At 43.1% G+C, this 24,570-nt stretch overlaps 1 protein-coding gene across 2 annotated transcripts in view; it reads right to left on the bottom strand.

The window, feature by feature from the left end:
- Nucleotides 1-24,570, bottom strand: part of si:dkey-3k24.8 (lysophosphatidic acid receptor 6) — an 86,417-nt gene that overhangs the window by 39,539 nt on the left and 22,308 nt on the right. The gene's annotated exons all lie outside the window — the stretch shown is intronic.

The following is a 24,570-nucleotide window of genomic DNA, read 5'->3' as shown; positions in this document are numbered from 1 at the left end:
AGTGACTGGATAAACTGGTTACTCAGTGACTGAATATACTGGTTAGTCAGTGACTGGTTATCCTGGTTTCTCAGTGAAAGGGTGCACTGGTAACTCAGTGACTGGATGTATTAGTTACTCAGTGACTGGATGTAATGTTTACTCAGTACCTGGATATACTGGTTACTCAGTGATTGGATATACTGGTTATGCCGTGACTGGATGTACTCGCACCTCAGTGACTGGATATACTGGTTTCTCAGTGACTGGATATACTGGTTAAGCAGTGACTGGATATACTGGTTAAGCAGTGCCTGGATATACTGGTACCTCAGTGACTAGATATACTGGTTACTCAGTGACTGGATGTGGTGGTTACTCAGCGACTGGATATACTGGTTACTCATTGACTGGATATACTGGTTACTCAGTGACAGGATATACTGGCTACTCAGTGACTGGATATACTGGTTACTCAGTGACTGGATGTACTGGTTGCTCAGTGGCTGGATGTACTGGTTACTCAGTGGCTGGATTTACTGGTTACTCAGTGACAGGGTATACTGGCTACTCAGTGACTGGATATACTGGTTACTCAGTGACTGGATGTACTCGTTATTCAGTGATTGGATATACTGGTTACTCAGTGACTGCATATATACTGGTTATGCAGTGACTGGATGTACTGGCTACTCAGTGAATGGTTATACTTTTTACACAGTAACTGGATGTACTGGTGACTCAGTGACAGGATGTACTGGTTAATCAGTGACTGGATATACTGGTAACTCAGTGACTGGATATACTGGTAACTCAGTGACTGGTATATTGGTTACTCAGTGACTGGATATACTGGTACCTCAGTGACTGGATGTACTGGTACCTCAGTGACTAGATATACTGGTTAATCAGTGACTGGATGTGGTGGTTACTCAGCAACTGGATATACTGGTTACTCATTGACTGGATATACTGGTTACTCAGTGACAGGATATACTGGTTAGGCAGTGACTGGATGTATTGGTGACTCAGTGGCTGGATGTACTCGTTACTCAGTGACTGGATGTAGTGGTGACTCAGTGACTGGATATACTGGTTACTCAGTGGCTGGATTTACTGGTGACTCAGTGACTGGATATACTGGTTACTCAGTGCCTGGATATACTGGTTACTCAGTGGCTGGATTTACTGGTTACTCAGTGACAGGATATACTGGTTACTCAGTGCCTGGATATACTGGTTACTCAGTGGCTAGATGTACTCGTTATTCAGTGACTGGATATACTGGTTACTCAGTGACAGGATATACTGGTTACTCAGTGGCTAGATGTACTCGTTATTCAGTGACTGGATATACTGGTTACTCAGTGACTGGATATACTGGTTATGCAGTGACTGGATGTACTGGTTACTCAGTGACTGGTTATACTGGTTACACAGTAACTGGATGTCCTGGTGCCTCAGTGACAGGATATACTGGTTAATCAGTGACTGGATATACTGGTAACTCAGTGACTGGTTATATTGGTTACTCAGTGACTGGATATACTGGTTACTCAGTGGCTGGATATACTGGTTACTCAGTGACTGGATGTACAGGTTACTCAGTGGCTAGATATACTGGTAGCTCAGTGACTGGATGTACTGGTAACTCAGTGACTGGATATACTGGTTACACGGTGACTGGAAGTACTGGTTACTAAGTGACTGGATACACTGGTAAAGCAGTGACTGGAGGTACTGGTACCTCAGTGACAGGATATACTGGTTACTCAGTGACTGGATATACTGGTTACTCAGTGAATGGATGTAATGTTTACTCAGTACCTGGATATACTGGTTACTCAGTGACTGGATGTACTGGTTACTGAGTGATTGGATATACTGGTTACGCAGTGACAGGATATACTGGTACCTCAGTGACTAGATATACTGGTTACTCAGTGACTGGAAGTACTGCTTACTCAGTGATTAGATGTTCTGGTTAGTCAGGGACTGGGTGTGCTGGTGACTCAGTGCCTGATTATACTGTTTACTCAGTGGCTAGATATACTGGTACCTCAGTGACTGGATGTACTGGTTACTCAGTGGCTAGATATACTGGTACCTCAGTGAATGGATGTACTGGTTAAACAGTGACTGGATATACTGGTTACTCAGTGACTGGATATACTGGTTACTGAGTGATTGGATATACTGGTTACGCAGTGACTGGATATACTGGTTACTCTGTGACTGGATATACTGGTTACTCAGTGACAGGATATACTGGTACCTCAGTGACTAGATATACTGGCTACTCAGTGACTGGAAGTACTGGTTACTCAGTGATTGGATGTACTGGTTAGTCAGGGACTGGAAGTGCTGGTGACTTAGTGACTGGTTATACTGGTTACTCAGTGGCTAGATATACTGGTACCTCAGTGAATGGATGTACTGGTTAAACAGTGACTGGATATACTGGTTACTCAGTGACTGGATGTACTGGTTACTCAGTGACTGGATGTGCTGGTTTCTCAGTGACTGGATGTACTGGTTACTCAGTGACTGGATGTGCTGGTTTCTCAGTGAATGGATATACTGGTTACTCAGTGACTGGATGTACTGGTACCTCAGTGACTGGATATACTGGTTACTCAGTGACTGGATATACTGGTTACTCGGTGAATGGATGAACTGGTAACTCAGTGACTGGATGTACTGGTTACTCAGTTACTGGATATACTGGTACCTCAATGACTGGATATACTGGTTGCTCAGTGACTGCATATACTGGTACCTCAGTGGCTGGTTATATTGGTTACTCAGTGACTGGATATACTGGTTACTCAGTGGCTAGATGTACTGGTACCTCAGTGAATGGATATACTGATTACTCAGTGACATGATATACTGGTAAAGCAGTGACTGGAGGTACTGGTTACTCAGTGACAGGATATACTGGTTTCTCAGTGACTGGATATACTGGTTACTCAGTGACTGGATATACTGGTTACTCAGTAACAGGATATACGGGTTACTCAATCACTGGATATACTGGTACCTCAGTGATTGGAATTACTGGAAACTCAGTGACTGGATGTAATGGTTACTCAGTGATTGGATATACTGGTACCTCAGTGACTGGATATACTGGTTACTCAGTGACTAGGTATACTGGTTACTCAGGGACTAGATATACTGGTTCCTCAAGGACTGGATATACTGGTTACTCAGTGACTGGATGTACTGGTACCTCAGTTACTGGATATACTGGTTACTCAGTGACTGGATATACTGGCTACTCAGTGACTGGATGTATTGGTGACTCAGTGACTGGATGTACTGGTTACTCAGTGACTGGATATATTGGTTACTCAGTGACTGGATAAACTGGTTACTCAGTGACTGAATATACTGGTTAGTCAGTGACTGGTTATCCTGGTTTCTCAGTGAAAGGGTGCACTGGTAACTCAGTGACTGGATGTATTGGTTACTCAGTGACTGGATGTACTGGTACCTCAGTTACTGGATATACTGGTTACTCAGTGACTGGATATACTGGCTACTCAGTGACTGGATGTATTGGTGACTCAGTGACTGGATGTACTGGTTACTCAGTGACTGGATATATTGGTTACTCAGTGACTGGATAAACTGGTTACTCAGTGACTGAATATACTGGTTAGTCAGTGACTGGTTATCCTGGTTTCTCAGTGAAAGGGTGCACTGGTAACTCAGTGACTGGATGTATTAGTTACTCAGTGACTGGATGTACAGGTTTACTCAGAAACTGGATATACTGGTTACTCAGTGACTGGATGTAATGTTTACTCAGTACCTGGATATACTGGTTACTCAGTGATTGGATATACTGGTTATGCCGTGACTGGATGTACTCGCACCTCAGTGACTGGATATACTGGTTTCTCAGTGACTGGATATACTGGTTAAGCAGTGACTGGATATACTGGTTAAGCAGTGCCTGGATATACTGGTACCTCAGTGACTAGATATACTGGTTACTCAGTGACTGGATGTGGTGGTTACTCAGCGACTGGATATACTGGTTACTCATTGACTGGATATACTGGTTACTCAGTGACAGGATATACTGGCTACTCAGTGACTGGATATACTGGTTACTCAGTGACTGGATGTACTGGTTGCTCAGTGGCTGGATGTACTGGTTACTCAGTGGCTGGATTTACTGGTTACTCAGTGACAGGGTATACTGGCTACTCAGTGACTGGATATACTGGTTACTCAGTGACTGGATGTACTCGTTATTCAGTGACTGGATATACTGGTTACTCAGTGACTGCATATATACTGGTTATGCAGTGACTGGATGTACTGGCTACTCAGTGAATGGTTATACTTTTTACACAGTAACTGGATGTACTGGTGACTCAGTGACAGGATGTACTGGTTAATCAGTGACTGGATATACTGGTAACTCAGTGACTGGATATACTGGTAACTCAGTGACTGGTATATTGGTTACTCAGTGACTGGATATACTGGTACCTCAGTGACTGGATGTACTGGTACCTCAGTGACTAGATATACTGGTTAATCAGTGACTGGATGTGGTGGTTACTCAGCAACTGGATATACTGGTTACTCATTGACTGGATATACTGGTTACTCAGTGACAGGATATACTGGTTAGGCAGTGACTGGATGTATTGGTGACTCAGTGGCTGGATGTACTCGTTACTCAGTGACTGGATGTAGTGGTGACTCAGTGACTGGATAAACTGGTTACTCAGTGGCTGGATTTACTGGTGACTCAGTGCCTGGATATACTGGTTACTCAGTGGCTGGATTTACTGGTTACTCAGTGACTGGATATACTGGTTACTCAGTGCCTGGATATACTGGTTACTCAGTGGCTGGATTTACTGGTTACTCAGTGACAGGATATACTGGTTACTCAGTGCCTGGATATACTGGTTACTCAGTGGCTAGATGTACTCGTTATTCAGTGACTGGATATACTGGTTACTCAGTGACAGGATATACTGGTTACTCAGTGGCTAGATGTACTCGTTATTCAGTGACTGGATATACTGGTTACTCAGTGACTGGATATACTGGTTATGCAGTGACTGGATGTACTGGTTACTCAGTGACTGGTTATACTGGTTACACAGTAACTGGATGTCCTGGTGCCTCAGTGACAGGATATACTGGTTAATCAGTGACTGGATATACTGGTAACTCAGTGACTGGTTATATTGGTTACTCAGTGACTGGATATACTGGTTACTCAGTGGCTGGATATACTGGTTACTCAGTGACTGGATGTACAGGTTACTCAGTGGCTAGATATACTGGTAGCTCAGTGACTGGATGTACTGGTAACTCAGTGACTGGATATACTGGTTACACGGTGACTGGAAGTACTGGTTACTAAGTGACTGGATACACTGGTAAAGCAGTGACTGGAGGTACTGGTACCTCAGTGACAGGATATACTGGTTACTCAGTGACTGGATATACTGGTTACTCAGTGAATGGATGTAATGTTTACTCAGTACCTGGATATACTGGTTACTCAGTGACTGGATGTACTGGTTACTGAGTGATTGGATATACTGGTTACGCAGTGACAGGACTTACTGGTACCTCAGTGACTAGATATACTGGTTACTCAGTGACTGGAAGTACTGCTTACTCAGTGATTAGATGTTCTGGTTAGTCAGGGACTGGGTGTGCTGGTGACTCAGTGCCTGATTATACTGTTTACTCAGTGGCTAGATATACTGGTACCTCAGTGACTGGATGTACTGGTTACTCAGTGGCTAGATATACTGGTACCTCAGTGAATGGATGTACTGGTTAAACAGTGACTGGATATACTGGTTACTCAGTGACTGGATATACTGGTTACTGAGTGATTGGATATACTGGTTACGCAGTGACTGGATATACTGGTTACTCTGTGACTGGATATACTGGTTACTCAGTGACAGGATATACTGGTACCTCAGTGACTAGATATACTGGCTACTCAGTGACTGGAAGTACTGGTTACTCAGTGATTGGATGTACTGGTTAGTCAGGGACTGGAAGTGCTGGTGACTCAGTGACTGGTTATACTGGTTACTCAGTGGCTAGATATACTGGTACCTCAGTGACTGGATGCACTGGTTACTCAGTGGCTAGATATACTGGTACCTCAGTGACTGGATGTACTGGTTAAACAGTGACTGGATATACTGGTTACTCAGTGACTGGATATACTGGTTACTCAGTGACTGGAAGTACTGGATACTCAGTGATTGGATGTACTGGTTAGTTAGGGACTGGATGTACTGGTGACTCAGTGACTGGATATACTGGTTACTCAGTGACTGGATATACTGGTTTCTCAGTGGCTAGATATACTGGTTACTCAGTGATTGGATGTACTGGTTAGTCAGGGCCTGGATGTGCTGGTGACTCAGTGACTGGATATACTGGTTATGCATTGACTGGATGTACTTGTTACTCAGTGACTGGTTATACTGGTTACACAGTAACTGGATGTACTGGTGACTCAGTGACAGGATGTACTGGTTAATCAGTGACTGGATATACTGGTTACTCAGTGACTGGATATACTGGTAACTCAGTGACTGGTTATATTGGTTACTCATTGACTGGATATACTGGTACCTCAGTGACTGGATTTACTGGTACCTCAGTGACTGGATGTACTGGTACCTCAGTGACTGGATATACTGGTACCTCAGTGTCTAGATATACTGGTATCAGTGACTGTATGTACTGGTTACTCAGTGACTGGATATAATGGTTAATCAGTGACTGGATATACTGGTTTCTCAGTCACTGGATGTACTGGTACCTCAGTGACTGGATATACTGGTTACTCAGTGATTGGATGTACTGGTTACTCAGTAACTGGATATACTGGTACCTCTGTGACTGGATATACTGGTTACTCAGTAACTGGATATACTGGTACCTCTGTGACTGGATATACTGGTTACTCAGTGACTGGATGTACTGGTTACTCCATGAGTGGATATACTGGTTTCTCAGTGACGACTTATATTGGTACCAAAGTGACTGGATATACTGGTTACTCAGTGACTGGATGTGCTGGTTTCTCAGTGACTTGAAATACTGGTTACTCAGTGACTGGATATGCTGGTCCCTCAGTGACTGGATATACTGGTTACAGAGTGACTGGATATACTGGTTAGGCAGTGATTGGTTATAGTAGTTACTCAGTGACTGGATATACTGGAACCTCAGTGACTGGATATACTGGTTAGTCAGTGGCTACATATACTGGTACCTCAGTGAATGGATGTACTGGTTACTCAGTGACTTAATGCACTGGTTACTCAGTGACTGGATATACGGGTTACTCAGTGACTGCATGTACTAGTTACTCAGTGACTGGACATACTGGCACATCAGTGACCTGGTATACTGGTTACACAGTGACTTAATGCACTGGTTACTCAGTGACTGGATATACGGGTTACTCAATAACTGGATGTACTGGTGACTCAGTGACTGGATATACTGAAACCTCAGTGACTGGATATACTGGTTACTCAGTGACTGGATATACTGGTACCTCAGTGACTGGATATACTGGTTACTCAGTGACTAGATGTACTGGTACCTCAGTTACTGGATGTGCTGGTGACTCAGTGACTGCATATACTGGTACCTCAGTGACTGGTTATATTGGGTACTCAGTGACTGGATATACTGGTTACTCAGTGGCGAGATGTACTGGTACCTCAGTGACTGGATGTACTGGTTACTCAGTGACTGGAAGTACTGGTTACTCAGTGAATGGATACACTGGTAAAGCAGTGACTGGAGGTACTGGTTAGTCAGTGACAGGATATGCTGGTTACTCAGTGACTGGATGTACAGGTACCTCAGTGACTGGATATAGAGGTTACTCAGTGACTGGATGTACTGGTTACTCAGTGACTGGATGTACTGGTTACTCAGTAACAGGATATACTGTTTACTTAGTGACTGGATATACAGGTTACTCAGTGCCTGGATATACTGATTACTCTGTGACTGGATGTACTGGTTACTCCTTGACTGGATATACTGGTTATTCAGTGACTGGATATACTGGTTACTCAGTGATTAAATATATTCGTTATTCAGTGACTGGGTGTACTGGTTACTCAGTGACTGGATATACTGGTTACTCAGTGATTGGATATACTGGTTACTCAGTGACTGGATGTACTCGTTCCTCAGTGGTTGGATATACTGGTTACTCAGTGACTGGGTGTACTGGTTACTCAGTGACTGGATGTACTGGTTATTCAGTGACTGAATTTACTGGTTACTCAGTGACTGGATGTAATGGTTACTCTGTGATTGGACATACTGGTACCTCAGAGACTGGATATACTGGTTACTCAGTGACTGGATATACTGGTACCTCAGAGACTGGATATACTGGTTACTCAGTGACTTAATGTACTGGTTACTCAGGGACTGGATGTACTGGTACCTTAGTGACTGGATGTACTGGATACTCAGTAACTGGATATACTGGTTACTCGGTGAATGGATTTACTGGTTACTCCGTGACTGGATATAATGGTTTCTCAGTGACTGGATATACGCGTTCCTCAGTGGTTGAATATACTGGTACCTCAGAGCTGGATATACTAGTGACTCTGTGACTGGAAATACTGCTTACTCAGTGACTAAATATACTAGTTATTCAGTGACTGGATATTCTGGTTATTCAGTGACTGGATGTACTGGTTACACAGTGACTGGATATACTGGTTACTCAGTGACTGGATATACTGGTTACTCAGAGACTGGATATACTGGTTACACAGTGACTGGGTGTACTGGTTACTCAGTGACTGTATAAACTGGTTATTCAGTGACTGGATATACTGGTTACTCAGAGACTGGATATACTAGTTACTCAGTGACTGGGTGTACTGGTTACTCAGTGACTGTATAAACTGGTTACTCAGTGACTGGATATACTGGTTACTCAGTGACAGGATGTACTGGTTACTCAGTGACTGGATATACTGGTTACTCCGTGACTGGATATACTGGCTTCTCAGTGACTGGATATACTGGTTACTCAGTGACAGGATATACTGGTTACTCAGTGACTGGATGTTCTGGTTACTCAGTGACTGGATATACTGGTGACTCAGTGATAGGAAACTGCTTAATCAGTGACTGGATATACTGGTTACTCAGTGACAGGATATACTGGTTTCTCAGTCACTCGATATACTGGTTACTCAGTGACTGGGTGTACTGGTTACTCAGTGTCTGGATGTACTGGTTACTCAGTGTCTGGATGTACTGGTTACTCAGTGAATGGATATACCGGTACCTCAGTGACTGGATATACTGGTTACTCAGTGACAGGATGTACAGGTTACTCAGTGACTGGATATACTGGTTACTCAGTGACTGGATATACTAGTTACTCAGTGACTGGGTGTACTGGTTTCTCAGTCACTCGATATACTGGTTACTCAGTGACTGTATAAACTGGTTACTCAGTGACAGGATGTACAGGTTACTCAGTGACAGGATGTACAGGTTACTCAGGGACTGGATATACAGGTTATTCAGTGACTGGATATACTGGTGACTCAGTGACTGGATATACTAGTTACTCAGTGACTGGATGTACTGGTACCTTAGTGACTGGATATACTGGTTACTCAGTGACTGGATATACTGGTACCTCAGTGACTGGATATACTGGTTACTCAGTGACTGGATGTACTGGTTACTCAGTGACTGGATGTGCTGGTTTCTCAGTGACTGGATGTACTGGTTACTCAGTGACTGGATGTGCTGGTTTCTCAGTGAATGGATATACTGGTTACTCAGTGACTGGATGTACTGGTACCTCAGTGACTGGATATACTGGTTACTCAGTGACTGGATATACTGGTTACTCGGTGAATGGATGAACTGGTAACTCAGTGACTGGATGTACTGGTTACTCAGTTACTGGATATACTGGTACCTCAATGACTGGATATACTGGTTGCTCAGTGACTGCATATACTGGTACCTCAGTGGCTGGTTATATTGGTTACTCAGTGACTGGATATACTGGTTACTCAGTGGCTAGATGTACTGGTACCTCAGTGAATGGATATACTGATTACTCAGTGACATGATATACTGGTAAAGCAGTGACTGGAGGTACTGGTTACTCAGTGACATGATATACTGGTAAAGCAGTGACTGGAGGTACTGGTTACTCAGTGACAGGATATACTGGTTTCTCAGTGACTGGATATACTGGTTACTCAGTGACTGGATATACTGGTTACTCAGTAACAGGATATACGGGTTACTCAATCACTGGATATACTGGTACCTCAGTGATTGGAATTACTGGAAACTCAGTGACTGGATGTAATGGTTACTCAGTGATTGGATATACTGGTACCTCAGTGACTGGATATACTGGTTACTCAGTGACTAGGTATACTGGTTACTCAGGGACTAGATATACTGGTTCCTCAAGGACTGGATATACTGGTTACTCAGTGACTGGATGTACTGGTACCTCAGTTACTGGATATACTGGTTACTCAGTGACTGGATATACTGGCTACTCAGTGACTGGATGTATTGGTGACTCAGTGACTGGATGTACTGGTTACTCAGTGACTGGATATATTGGTTACTCAGTGACTGGATAAACTGGTTACTCAGTGACTGAATATACTGGTTAGTCAGTGACTGGTTATCCTGGTTTCTCAGTGAAAGGGTGCACTGGTAACTCAGTGACTGGATGTATTGGTTACTCAGTGACTGGATGTACTGGTACCTCAGTTACTGGATATACTGGTTACTCAGTGACTGGATATACTGGCTACTCAGTGACTGGATGTATTGGTGACTCAGTGACTGGATGTACTGGTTACTCAGTGACTGGATATATTGGTTACTCAGTGACTGGATAAACTGGTTACTCAGTGACTGAATATACTGGTTAGTCAGTGACTGGTTATCCTGGTTTCTCAGTGAAAGGGTGCACTGGTAACTCAGTGACTGGATGTATTAGTTACTCAGTGACTGGATGTACAGGTTTACTCAGAAACTGGATATACTGGTTACTCAGTGACTGGATGTAATGTTTACTCAGTACCTGGATATACTGGTTACTCAGTGATTGGATATACTGGTTATGCCGTGACTGGATGTACTCGCACCTCAGTGACTGGATATACTGGTTTCTCAGTGACTGGATATACTGGTTAAGCAGTGACTGGATATACTGGTTAAGCAGTGCCTGGATATACTGGTACCTCAGTGACTAGATATACTGGTTACTCAGTGACTGGATGTGGTGGTTACTCAGCGACTGGATATACTGGTTACTCATTGACTGGATATACTGGTTACTCAGTGACAGGATATACTGGCTACTCAGTGACTGGATATACTGGTTACTCAGTGACTGGATGTACTGGTTGCTCAGTGGCTGGATGTACTGGTTACTCAGTGGCTGGATTTACTGGTTACTCAGTGACAGGGTATACTGGCTACTCAGTGACTGGATATACTGGTTACTCAGTGACTGGATGTACTCGTTATTCAGTGACTGGATATACTGGTTACTCAGTGACTGCATATATACTGGTTATGCAGTGACTGGATGTACTGGCTACTCAGTGAATGGTTATACTTTTTACACAGTAACTGGATGTACTGGTGACTCAGTGACAGGATGTACTGGTTAATCAGTGACTGGATATACTGGTAACTCAGTGACTGGATATACTGGTAACTCAGTGACTGGTATATTGGTTACTCAGTGACTGGATATACTGGTACCTCAGTGACTGGATGTACTGGTACCTCAGTGACTAGATATACTGGTTAATCAGTGACTGGATGTGGTGGTTACTCAGCAACTGGATATACTGGTTACTCATTGACTGGATATACTGGTTACTCAGTGACAGGATATACTGGTTAGGCAGTGACTGGATGTATTGGTGACTCAGTGGCTGGATGTACTCGTTACTCAGTGACTGGATGTAGTGGTGACTCAGTGACTGGATATACTGGTTACTCAGTGGCTGGATTTACTGGTGACTCAGTGACTGGATATACTGGTTACTCAGTGGCTGGATTTACTGGTTACTCAGTGACAGGATATACTGGTTACTCAGTGCCTGGATATACTGGTTACTCAGTGGCTAGATGTACTCGTTATTCAGTGACTGGATATACTGGTTACTCAGTGACTGGATATACTGGTTATGCAGTGACTGGATGTACTGGTTACTCAGTGACTGGTTATACTGGTTACACAGTAACTGGATGTCCTGGTGCCTCAGTGACAGGATATACTGGTTAATCAGTGACTGGATATACTGGTAACTCAGTGACTGGTTATATTGGTTACTCAGTGACTGGATATACTGGTTACTCAGTGGCTGGATTTACTGGTGACTCAGTGACTGGATATACTGGTTACTCAGTGGCTGGATTTACTGGTTACTCAGTGACAGGATATACTGGTTACTCAGTGCCTGGATATACTGGTTACTCAGTGGCTAGATGTACTCGTTATTCAGTGACTGGATATACTGGTTACTCAGTGACTGGATATACTGGTTATGCAGTGACTGGATGTACTGGTTACTCAGTGACTGGTTATACTGGTTACACAGTAACTGGATGTCCTGGTGCCTCAGTGACAGGATATACTGGTTAATCAGTGGCTGGATATACTGGTTACTCAGTGACTGGATGTACAGGTTACTCAGTGGCTAGATATACTGGTAGCTCAGTGACTGGATGTACTGGTAACTCAGTGACTGGATATACTGGTTACACGGTGACTGGAAGTACTGGTTACTAAGTGACTGGATACACTGGTAAAGCAGTGACTGGAGGTACTGGTACCTCAGTGACAGGATATACTGGTTACTCAGTGACTGGATATACTGGTTACTCAGTGAATGGATGTAATGTTTACTCAGTACCTGGATATACTGGTTACTCAGTGACTTGGGATACTGATTAAGCAGTGACTGGATGTACTGGTTACTGAGTGATTGGATATACTGGTTACGCAGTGACAGGATATACTGGTACCTCAGTGACTAGATATACTGGTTACTCAGTGACTGGAAGTACTGCTTACTCAGTGATTAGATGTTCTGGTTAGTCAGGGACTGGGTGTGCTGGTGACTCAGTGCCTGATTATACTGTTTACTCAGTGGCTAGATATACTGGTACCTCAGTGACTGGATGTACTGGTTACTCAGTGGCTAGATATACTGGTACCTCAGTGAATGGATGTACTGGTTAAACAGTGACTGGATATACTGGTTACTCAGTGACTGGATATACTGGTTACTGAGTGATTGGATATACTGGTTACGCAGTGACTGGATATACTGGTTACTCTGTGACTGGATATACTGGTTACTCAGTGACAGGATATACTGGTACCTCAGTGACTAGATATACTGGCTACTCAGTGACTGGAAGTACTGGTTACTCAGTGATTGGATGTACTGGTTAGTCAGGGACTGGAAGTGCTGGTGACTCAGTGACTGGTTATACTGGTTACTCAGTGGCTAGATATACTGGTACCTCAGTGACTGGATGCACTGGTTACTCAGTGGCTAGATATACTGGTACCTCAGTGACTGGATGTACTGGTTAAACAGTGACTGGATATACTGGTTACTCAGTGACTGGATATACTGGTTACTCAGTGACTGGAAGTACTGGTTACTCAGTGATTGGATGTACTGGTTAGTTAGGGACTGGATGTACTGGTGACTCAGTGACTGGATATACTGGTTACTCAGTGACTGGATATACTGGTTTCTCAGTGGCTAGATATACTGGTTACTCAGTGATTGGATGTACTGGTTAGTCAGGGCCTGGATGTGCTGGTGACTCAGTGACTGGATATACTGGTTATGCATTGACTGGATGTACTTGTTACTCAGTGACTGGTTATACTGGTTACACAGTAACTGGATGTACTGGTGACTCAGTGACAGGATGTACTGGTTAATCAGTGACTGGATATACTGGTTACTCAGTGACTGGATATACTGGTAACTCAGTGACTGGTTATATTGGTTACTCATTGACTGGATATACTGGTACCTCAGTGACTGGATTTACTGGTACCTCAGTGACTGGATGTACTGGTACCTCAGTGACTGGATATACTGGTACCTCAGTGTCTAGATATACTGGTATCAGTGACTGTATGTACTGGTTACTCAGTGACTGGATATAATGGTTAATCAGTGACTGGATATACTGGTTTCTCAGTCACTGGATGTACTGGTACCTCAGTGACTGGATATACTGGTTACTCAGTGATTGGATGTACTGGTTACTCAGTAACTGGATATACTGGTACCTCTGTGACTGGATATACTGGTTACTCAGTAACTGGATATACTGGTACCTCTGTGACTGGATATACTGGTTACTCAGTGACTGGATGTACTGGTTATTCCATGAGTGGATATACTGGTTTCTCAGTGACGACTTATATTGGTACCAAAGTGACTGGATATACTGGTTACTCAGTGACTGGATGTGCTGGTTTCTCAGTGACTTGAAATACTGGTTACTCAGTGACTGGATATGCTGGTCCCTCAGTGACTGGATATACTGGTTACAGAGTGACTGGATATACTGGTTAGGCAGTGATTGGTTATAGTAGTTACTCAGTGACTGGATATACTGGAACCTCAGTGACTGGATATACTGGTTAGTCAGTGGCTACATATACTGGTACCTCAGTGAATGGATGTACTGGTTACTCAGTGACTTAATGCACTGGTTACTCAGTGACTGGATATACGGGTTACTCAGTGACTGCATGTACTAGTTACTCAGTGACTGGACATACTGGCACATCAGTGACCTGGTATACTGGTTACACAGTGACTTAATGCACTGGTTACTCAGTGACTGGATATACGGGTTACTCAATAACTGGATGTACTGGTGACTCAGTGACTGGATATACTGAAACCTCAGTGACTGGATATACTGGTTACTCAGTGACTGGATATACTGGTACCTCAGTGACTGGATATACTGGTTACTCAGTGACTAGATGTACTGGTACCTCAGTTACTGGATGTGCTGGTGACTCAGTGACTGCATATACTGGTACCTCAGTGACTGGTTATATTGGGTACTCAGTGACTGGATATACTGGTTACTCAGTGGCGAGATGTACTGGTACCTCAGTGACTGGATGTACTGGTTACTCAGTGACTGGAAGTACTGGTTACTCAGTGAATGGATACACTGGTAAAGCAGTGACTGGAGGTACTGGTTAGTCAGTGACAGGATATGCTGGTTACTCAGTGACTGGATGTACAGGTACCTCAGTGACTGGATATAGAGGTTACTCAGTGACTGGATGTACTGGTTACTCAGTGACTGGATGTACTGGTTACTCAGTAACAGGATATACTGTTTACTTAGTGACTGGATATACAGGTTACTCAGTGCCTGGATATACTGATTACTCTGTGACTGGATGTACTGGTTACTCCTTGACTGGATATACTGGTTATTCAGTGACTGGATATACTGGTTACTCAGTGATTAAATATATTCGTTATTCAGTGACTGGGTGTACTGGTTACTCAGTGACTGGATATACTGGTTACTCAGTGATTGGATATACTGGTTACTCAGTGACTGGATGTACTCGTTCCTCAGTGGTTGGATATACTGGTTACTCAGTGACTGGGTGTACTGGTTACTCAGTGACTGGATGTACTGGTTATTCAGTGACTGAATTTACTGGTTACTCAGTGACTGGATGTAATGGTTACTCTGTGATTGGACATACTGGTACCTCAGAGACTGGATATACTGGTTACTCAGTGACTGGATATACTGGTACCTCAGAGACTGGATATACTGGTTACTCAGTGACTTAATGTACTGGTTACTCAGGGACTGGATGTACTGGTACCTTAGTGACTGGATGTACTGGATACTCAGTAACTGGATATACTGGTTACTCGGTGAATGGATTTACTGGTTACTCCGTGACTGGATATAATGGTTTCTCAGTGACTGGATATACGCGTTCCTCAGTGGTTGGATATACTGGTACCTCAGAGCTGGATATACTAGTGACTCTGTGACTGGAAATACTGCTTACTCAGTGACTAAATATACTAGTTATTCAGTGACTGGATATTCTGGTTATTCAGTGACTGGATGTACTGGTTACACAGTGACTGGATATACTGGTTACTCAGTGACTGGATATACTGGTTACTCAGAGACTGGATATACTGGTTACACAGTGACTGGGTGTACTGGTTACTCAGTGACTGTATAAACTGGTTACTCAGTGACTGGATATACTGGTTACTCAGAGACTGGATATACTAGTTACTCAGTGACTGGGTGTACTGGTTACTCAGTGACTGTATAAACTGGTTACTCAGTGACTGGATATACTGGTTACTCAGTGACAGGATGTACTGGTTACTCAGTGACTGGATATACTGGTTACTCCGTGACTGGATATACTGGCTTCTCAGTGACTGGATATACTGGTTACTCAGTGACTGGATGTACTGGTTACTCAGTGACTGGATATACTGGTGACTCAGTGATAGGAAACTGCTTAATCAGTGACTGGATATACTGGTTACTCAGTGACAGGATATACTGGTTTCTCAGTCACTCGATATACTGGTTACTCAGTGACTGGGTGTACTGGTTACTCAGTGTCTGGATGTACTGGTTACTCAGTGTCTGGATGTACTGGTTACTCAGTGAATGGATATACCGGTACCTCAGTGACTGGATATACTGGTTACTCAGTGACAGGATGTACAGGTTACTCAGTGACTGGATATACTGATTACTCAGTGACTGGATATACTAGTTACTCAGTGACTGGGTGTACTGGTTTCTCAGTCACTCGATATACTGGTTACTCAGTGACTGTATAAACTGGTTACTCAGTGACAGGATGTACAGGTTACTCAGTGACAGGATGTACAGGTTACTCAGGGACTGGATATACAGGTTATTCAGTGACTGGATATACTGGTTACTCATGACTGGATGTGCTGGTTACTCTGTGACTGGATGTGTTGGTTACTCAGTGACTGGATATACTGGTTACTCATTGTCTCCATATATTGGTTACTCAGTGTCTAGATATACTGGTACCTCAGTGACTGGATTTACCGGTTATTAAGTCACTGGATATACTGTTTACTCAGTGACTGCATGTACTGGTACCTCAGTGAATGGGTTTCCGGTTACTCAGTGACTGGATGTACTGGTTACACAGTGACTGGATGTAATGGTTACTCAGTGCCTGGATATACTGGTTACTCAGTGATTGGATGTACTGGTACCTCAGTGACTGGATATACTGGTTACTCAGTGACTAGATATACTGGTAGTCAGTGACTGGATATATTGGTTACTCAGTGACTAGATATACCGGTATCTCAGTGACTGGATATATTGGTTACTCAGTGACAGGATGTACTGGTTACTCAGTGACTGGATATACTGGTGACTCAGTGATAGGAAACTGCTTAATCAGTGACTGGATATACTGGTTTCTCAGTCACTCGATATACTGGTTACTCAGTGACTGGATATACAGGTTACTCAGTGACTGGATATACTAGTTACTCAGTGACTGGGTGTACTGGTTACTCAGTGACTGGATGTACTGGTTACTCAGGGAACGGATAAACTGGTTACTCAGTGCATGGATATACTGTTTACTCAGTGTCATGATATACAGGTTACTCAGTGACTGGATGTACTGGTACCTCAATGACTGGATATACTGGTCACTCAGTGACTGGATATACTGGTTTCTCAGTGACTGGATGTACTGGTACCTCAGTGACTGGATATACTGTTTACTCAGTAACTGGATGTACTGGTTACTCAGTGTCTGGAGTAACTGGTTACTGAATGACTGGATGTACTGGTAACTCAGTGACAGTACATACTGGTTACACAGTGACTGGATATTCTGGTTACTCAGTGACTGGAAATACTGGTTACGCAGTGACCTAATGTACTGGTTACTCAGTGACTGGATGTACTGGTTTCTCAGTGACTGGATGTAATGGTTACTCTGTGATTGGACATACTGGTACCTCAGTGACTGGATATACTGGTTACTCAGTGACTTCATATACTGGTACCTCCGTGACTGAATATACTGGTTACTCAGTGACTGGATGTACTGGTTACTCAGTGACTGGATATACTGGTACCTCAGAGACTGGATATACTAGTTACTCAGTGACTTAATGTACTGGTACCTTAGTGACTGGATGTCCTGGTTACTCAGTGACTGGATGTACTGGTTACTCGGTGAATGGATTTACTGGTTACTCCGTGATTGGATATAATGGTTTCTCAGTGACTGGATATACTCGTTCCTCAGTGGTTGGATATACTGGTACCTCAGAGACTGGATATCCTAGTGACTCTATGACTGGAAATACTGCTTACTCAGTGACTAAATATACTAGTTATACAGTGACTGGATATTCTGGTTATTCAGTGACTGGATGTACTGGTTACACAGTGACTGGATATACTGGTTACTCTGTAACTGGATATACTGGCTACTCAGTGACTGGATGTAATAGTTACTCAGTGCCTGGATATATTGGGTACTCAATGACTGGATGTAATGGTTACTCAGTGACTAAATATACTGTACCTCAGTGACTGGATATACTGGTTACTCAGTGACTGGATGTAATGGTTACTCAGTTATTGGATATACTGTTACCTCAGTGACTGGATATACTGGTTACTCAGTGACTAAATATACTGTACCTCAGTGACTGGATATACTGGTTACTCAGTGACTAAATATACTGTACCTCAGTGACTGGATATACTGGTTACTCAGTGACTGGATATACTGGTGACTTAGTGACGGGATAAACTGGTACATCAATGACTGGATATACTAGTTACTCAGTGACTGGATATACTGGTGACTCAGTGATAGGAAACTGCTTAATCAGTGACTGGGTGTACTGGTTTCTCAGCCACTCGATATACTGGTTACTCAGTGACTGGATATACCGGTTACTCAGTGACTGGATACACTAGTTACTCAGTGACTGGGTGTACTGGTTATTCAGTGACTGGATATACTGGTTACTCAGTGACTGGATGCACTGGTTACTCAGGGAATGGATAAACTGGTTACTCAGTGCATGGATATACTGGTTACTCATGACTGGGTGTGCTGGTTACTCTGTGACTGGATATACTGGTAACTCAGTGACTGGATGTACTGTTTACTCAGTAACTGGATGTACTGTTTACTCAGTGACTGGAGAAACTGGTTACTGAATGACTGGATATACTGGTAACTCAGTGACTGTACATACTGGTTACACAGTGACCGGATATTCTGGTTACTCAGTGACTGGAAATACTGGTTACTCAGTGACCTAATGTACTGGTTACTCAGTGACTGGATATACTGGTTTCTCAGTGACTGGATGTAATGGCTACTCAGTGCCTGGATATACTGGTTACTCAATGACTGGATGTACTGGTTTCTCTGTGACTAGATGTACTGGTTATTCAGTGACTGAATTTACTGGTTACTCAGTGACTGGATGTAATGGTTACTCTGTGATTGGACATACTGGTACCTCAGTGACTGGATATACTGGTTACTCAGTGACTAAATATACTGGTACCTCCGTGACTGGAAATACTGGTTACTCAGTGACTGGATATACTGGTACCTCAGAGACTGGATATACTGGTTACTCAGTGACTAGATATACTGGTATCAGTGACTGTATGTACTGGTTACTCAGTGACTGGATATAATGGTTAATCAGTGACTGGATATACTGGTTTCTCAGTCACTGGATGTACTGGTACCTCAGTGACTGGATATACTGGTTACTCAGTGATTGGATGTACTGGTTACTCAGTAACTGGATATACTGGTACCTCTGTGACTGGATATACTGGTTACTCAGTAACTGGATATACTGGTACCTCTGTGACTGGATATACTGGTTACTCAGTGACTGGATGTACTGGTTATTCCATGAGTGGATATACTGGTTTCTCAGTGACGACTTATATTGGTACCAAAGTGACTGGATATACTGGTTACTCAGTGACTGGATGTGCTGGTTTCTCAGTGACTTGAAATACTGGTTACTCAGTGACTGGATATGCTGGTCCCTCAGTGACTGGATATACTGGTTACAGAGTGACTGGATATACTGGTTAGGCAGTGATTGGTTATAGTAGTTACTCAGTGACTGGATATACTGGAACCTCAGTGACTGGATATACTGGTTAGTCAGTGGCTACATATACTGGTACCTCAGTGAATGGATGTACTGGTTACTCAGTGACTTAATGCACTGGTTACTCAGTGACTGGATATACGGGTTACTCAGTGACTGCATGTACTAGTTACTCAGTGACTGGACATACTGGCACATCAGTGACCTGGTATACTGGTTACACAGTGACTTAATGCACTGGTTACTCAGTGACTGGATATACGGGTTACTCAATAACTGGATGTACTGGTGACTCAGTGACTGGATATACTGAAACCTCAGTGACTGGATATACTGGTTACTCAGTGACTGGATATACTGGTACCTCAGTGACTGGATATACTGGTTACTCAGTGACTAGATGTACTGGTACCTCAGTTACTGGATGTGCTGGTGACTCAGTGACTGCATATACTGGTACCTCAGTGACTGGTTATATTGGGTACTCAGTGACTGGATATACTGGTTACTCAGTGGCGAGATGTACTGGTACCTCAGTGACTGGATGTACTGGTTACTCAGTGACTGGAAGTACTGGTTACTCAGTGAATGGATACACTGGTAAAGCAGTGACTGGAGGTACTGGTTAGTCAGTGACAGGATATGCTGGTTACTCAGTGACTGGATGTACAGGTACCTCAGTGACTGGATATAGAGGTTACTCAGTGACTGGATGTACTGGTTACTCAGTGACTGGATGTACTGGTTACTCAGTAACAGGATATACTGTTTACTTAGTGACTGGATATACAGGTTACTCAGTGCCTGGATATACTGATTACTCTGTGACTGGATGTACTGGTTACTCCTTGACTGGATATACTGGTTATTCAGTGACTGGATATACTGGTTACTCAGTGATTAAATATATTCGTTATTCAGTGACTGGGTGTACTGGTTACTCAGTGACTGGATATACTGGTTACTCAGTGATTGGATATACTGGTTACTCAGTGACTGGATGTACTCGTTCCTCAGTGGTTGGATATACTGGTTACTCAGTGACTGGGTGTACTGGTTACTCAGTGACTGGATGTACTGGTTATTCAGTGACTGAATTTACTGGTTACTCAGTGACTGGATGTAATGGTTACTCTGTGATTGGACATACTGGTACCTCAGAGACTGGATATACTGGTTACTCAGTGACTGGATATACTGGTACCTCAGAGACTGGATATACTGGTTACTCAGTGACTTAATGTACTGGTTACTCAGGGACTGGATGTACTGGTACCTTAGTGACTGGATGTACTGGATACTCAGTAACTGGATATACTGGTTACTCGGTGAATGGATTTACTGGTTACTCCGTGACTGGATATAATGGTTTCTCAGTGACTGGATATACGCGTTCCTCAGTGGTTGAATATACTGGTACCTCAGAGCTGGATATACTAGTGACTCTGTGACTGGAAATACTGCTTACTCAGTGACTAAATATACTAGTTATTCAGTGACTGGATATTCTGGTTATTCAGTGACTGGATGTACTGGTTACACAGTGACTGGATATACTGGTTACTCAGTGACTGGATATACTGGTTACTCAGAGACTGGATATACTGGTTACACAGTGACTGGGTGTACTGGTTACTCAGTGACTGTATAAACTGGTTACTCAGTGACTGGATATACTGGTTACTCAGAGACTGGATATACTAGTTACTCAGTGACTGGGTGTACTGGTTACTCAGTGACTGTATAAACTGGTTACTCAGTGACTGGATATACTGGTTACTCAGTGACAGGATGTACTGGTTACTCAGTGACTGGATATACTGGTTACTCCGTGACTGGATATACTGGCTTCTCAGTGACTGGATATACTGGTTACTCAGTGACTGGATGTACTGGTTACTCAGTGACTGGATATACTGGTGACTCAGTGATAGGAAACTGCTTAATCAGTGACTGGATATACTGGTTACTCAGTGACAGGATATACTGGTTTCTCAGTCACTCGATATACTGGTTACTCAGTGACTGGGTGTACTGGTTACTCAGTGTCTGGATGTACTGGTTACTCAGTGTCTGGATGTACTGGTTACTCAGTGAATGGATATACCGGTACCTCAGTGACTGGATATACTGGTTACTCAGTGACAGGATGTACAGGTTACTCAGTGACTGGATATACTGATTACTCAGTGACTGGATATACTAGTTACTCAGTGACTGGGTGTACTGGTTTCTCAGTCACTCGATATACTGGTTACTCAGTGACTGTATAAACTGGTTACTCAGTGACAGGATGTACAGGTTACTCAGTGACAGGATGTACAGGTTACTCAGGGACTGGATATACAGGTTATTCAGTGACTGGATATACTGGTTACTCATGACTGGATGTGCTGGTTACTCTGTGACTGGATGTGTTGGTTACTCAGTGACTGGATATACTGGTTACTCATTGTCTCCATATATTGGTTACTCAGTGTCTAGATATACTGGTACCTCAGTGACTGGATTTACCGGTTATTAAGTCACTGGATATACTGTTTACTCAGTGACTGCATGTACTGGTACCTCAGTGAATGGGTTTCCGGTTACTCAGTGACTGGATGTACTGGTTACACAGTGACTGGATGTAATGGTTACTCAGTGCCTGGATATACTGGTTACTCAGTGATTGGATGTACTGGTACCTCAGTGACTGGATATACTGGTTACTCAGTGACTAGATATACTGGTAGTCAGTGACTGGATATATTGGTTACTCAGTGACTAGATATACCGGTATCTCAGTGACTGGATATATTGGTTACTCAGTGACAGGATGTACTGGTTACTCAGTGACTGGATATACTGGTGACTCAGTGATAGGAAACTGCTTAATCAGTGACTGGATATACTGGTTTCTCAGTCACTCGATATACTGGTTACTCAGTGACTGGATATACAGGTTACTCAGTGACTGGATATACTAGTTACTCAGTGACTGGGTGTACTGGTTACTCAGTGACTGGATGTACTGGTTACTCAGGGAACGGATAAACTGGTTACTCAGTGCATGGATATACTGTTTACTCAGTGTCATGATATACAGGTTACTCAGTGACTGGATGTATTGGTTACTCAGTGACTGGATGTACTGGTACCTCAATGACTGGATATACTGGTCACTCAGTGACTGGATATACTGGTTTCTCAGTGACTGGATGTACTGGTACCTCAGTGACTGGATATACTGTTTACTCAGTAACTGGATGTACTGGTTACTCAGTGTCTGGAGTAACTGGTTACTGAATGACTGGATGTACTGGTAACTCAGTGACAGTACATACTGGTTACACAGTGACTGGATATTCTGGTTACTCAGTGACTGGAAATACTGGTTACGCAGTGACCTAATGTACTGGTTACTCAGTGACTGGATGTACTGGTTTCTCAGTGACTGGATGTAATGGTTACTCTGTGATTGGACATACTGGTACCTCAGTGACTGGATATACTGGTTACTCAGTGACTTCATATACTGGTACCTCCGTGACTGAATATACTGGTTACTCAGTGACTGGATGTACTGGTTACTCAGTGACTGGATATACTGGTACCTCAGAGACTGGATATACTAGTTACTCAGTGACTTAATGTACTGGTACCTTAGTGACTGGATGTCCTGGTTACTCAGTGACTGGATGTACTGGTTACTCGGTGAATGGATTTACTGGTTACTCCGTGATTGGATATAATGGTTTCTCAGTGACTGGATATACTCGTTCCTCAGTGGTTGGATATACTGGTACCTCAGAGACTGGATATCCTAGTGACTCTATGACTGGAAATACTGCTTACTCAGTGACTAAATATACTAGTTATACAGTGACTGGATATTCTGGTTATTCAGTGACTGGATGTACTGGTTACACAGTGACTGGATATACTGGTTACTCTGTAACTGGATATACTGGCTACTCAGTGACTGGATGTAATAGTTACTCAGTGCCTGGATATATTGGGTACTCAATGACTGGATGTAATGGTTACTCAGTGACTAAATATACTGTACCTCAGTGACTGGATATACTGGTTACTCAGTGACTGGATATACTGGTGACTTAGTGACGGGATAAACTGGTACATCAATGACTGGATATACTAGTTACTCAGTGACTGGATATACTGGTGACTCAGTGATAGGAAACTGCTTAATCAGTGACTGGGTGTACTGGTTTCTCAGCCACTCGATATACTGGTTACTCAGTGACTGGATATACCGGTTACTCAGTGACTGGATACACTAGTTACT

This window comes from Chiloscyllium plagiosum, unplaced genomic scaffold (genome assembly GCF_037043375.1).
Source record: "Chiloscyllium plagiosum isolate Xiang-an unplaced genomic scaffold, Cpla_swu_hap1 HiC_scaffold_44, whole genome shotgun sequence".
Lineage (NCBI taxonomy): Eukaryota > Metazoa > Chordata > Chondrichthyes > Orectolobiformes > Hemiscylliidae > Chiloscyllium > Chiloscyllium plagiosum.
This window is presented reverse-complemented; position numbering and strand designations above follow the sequence as displayed.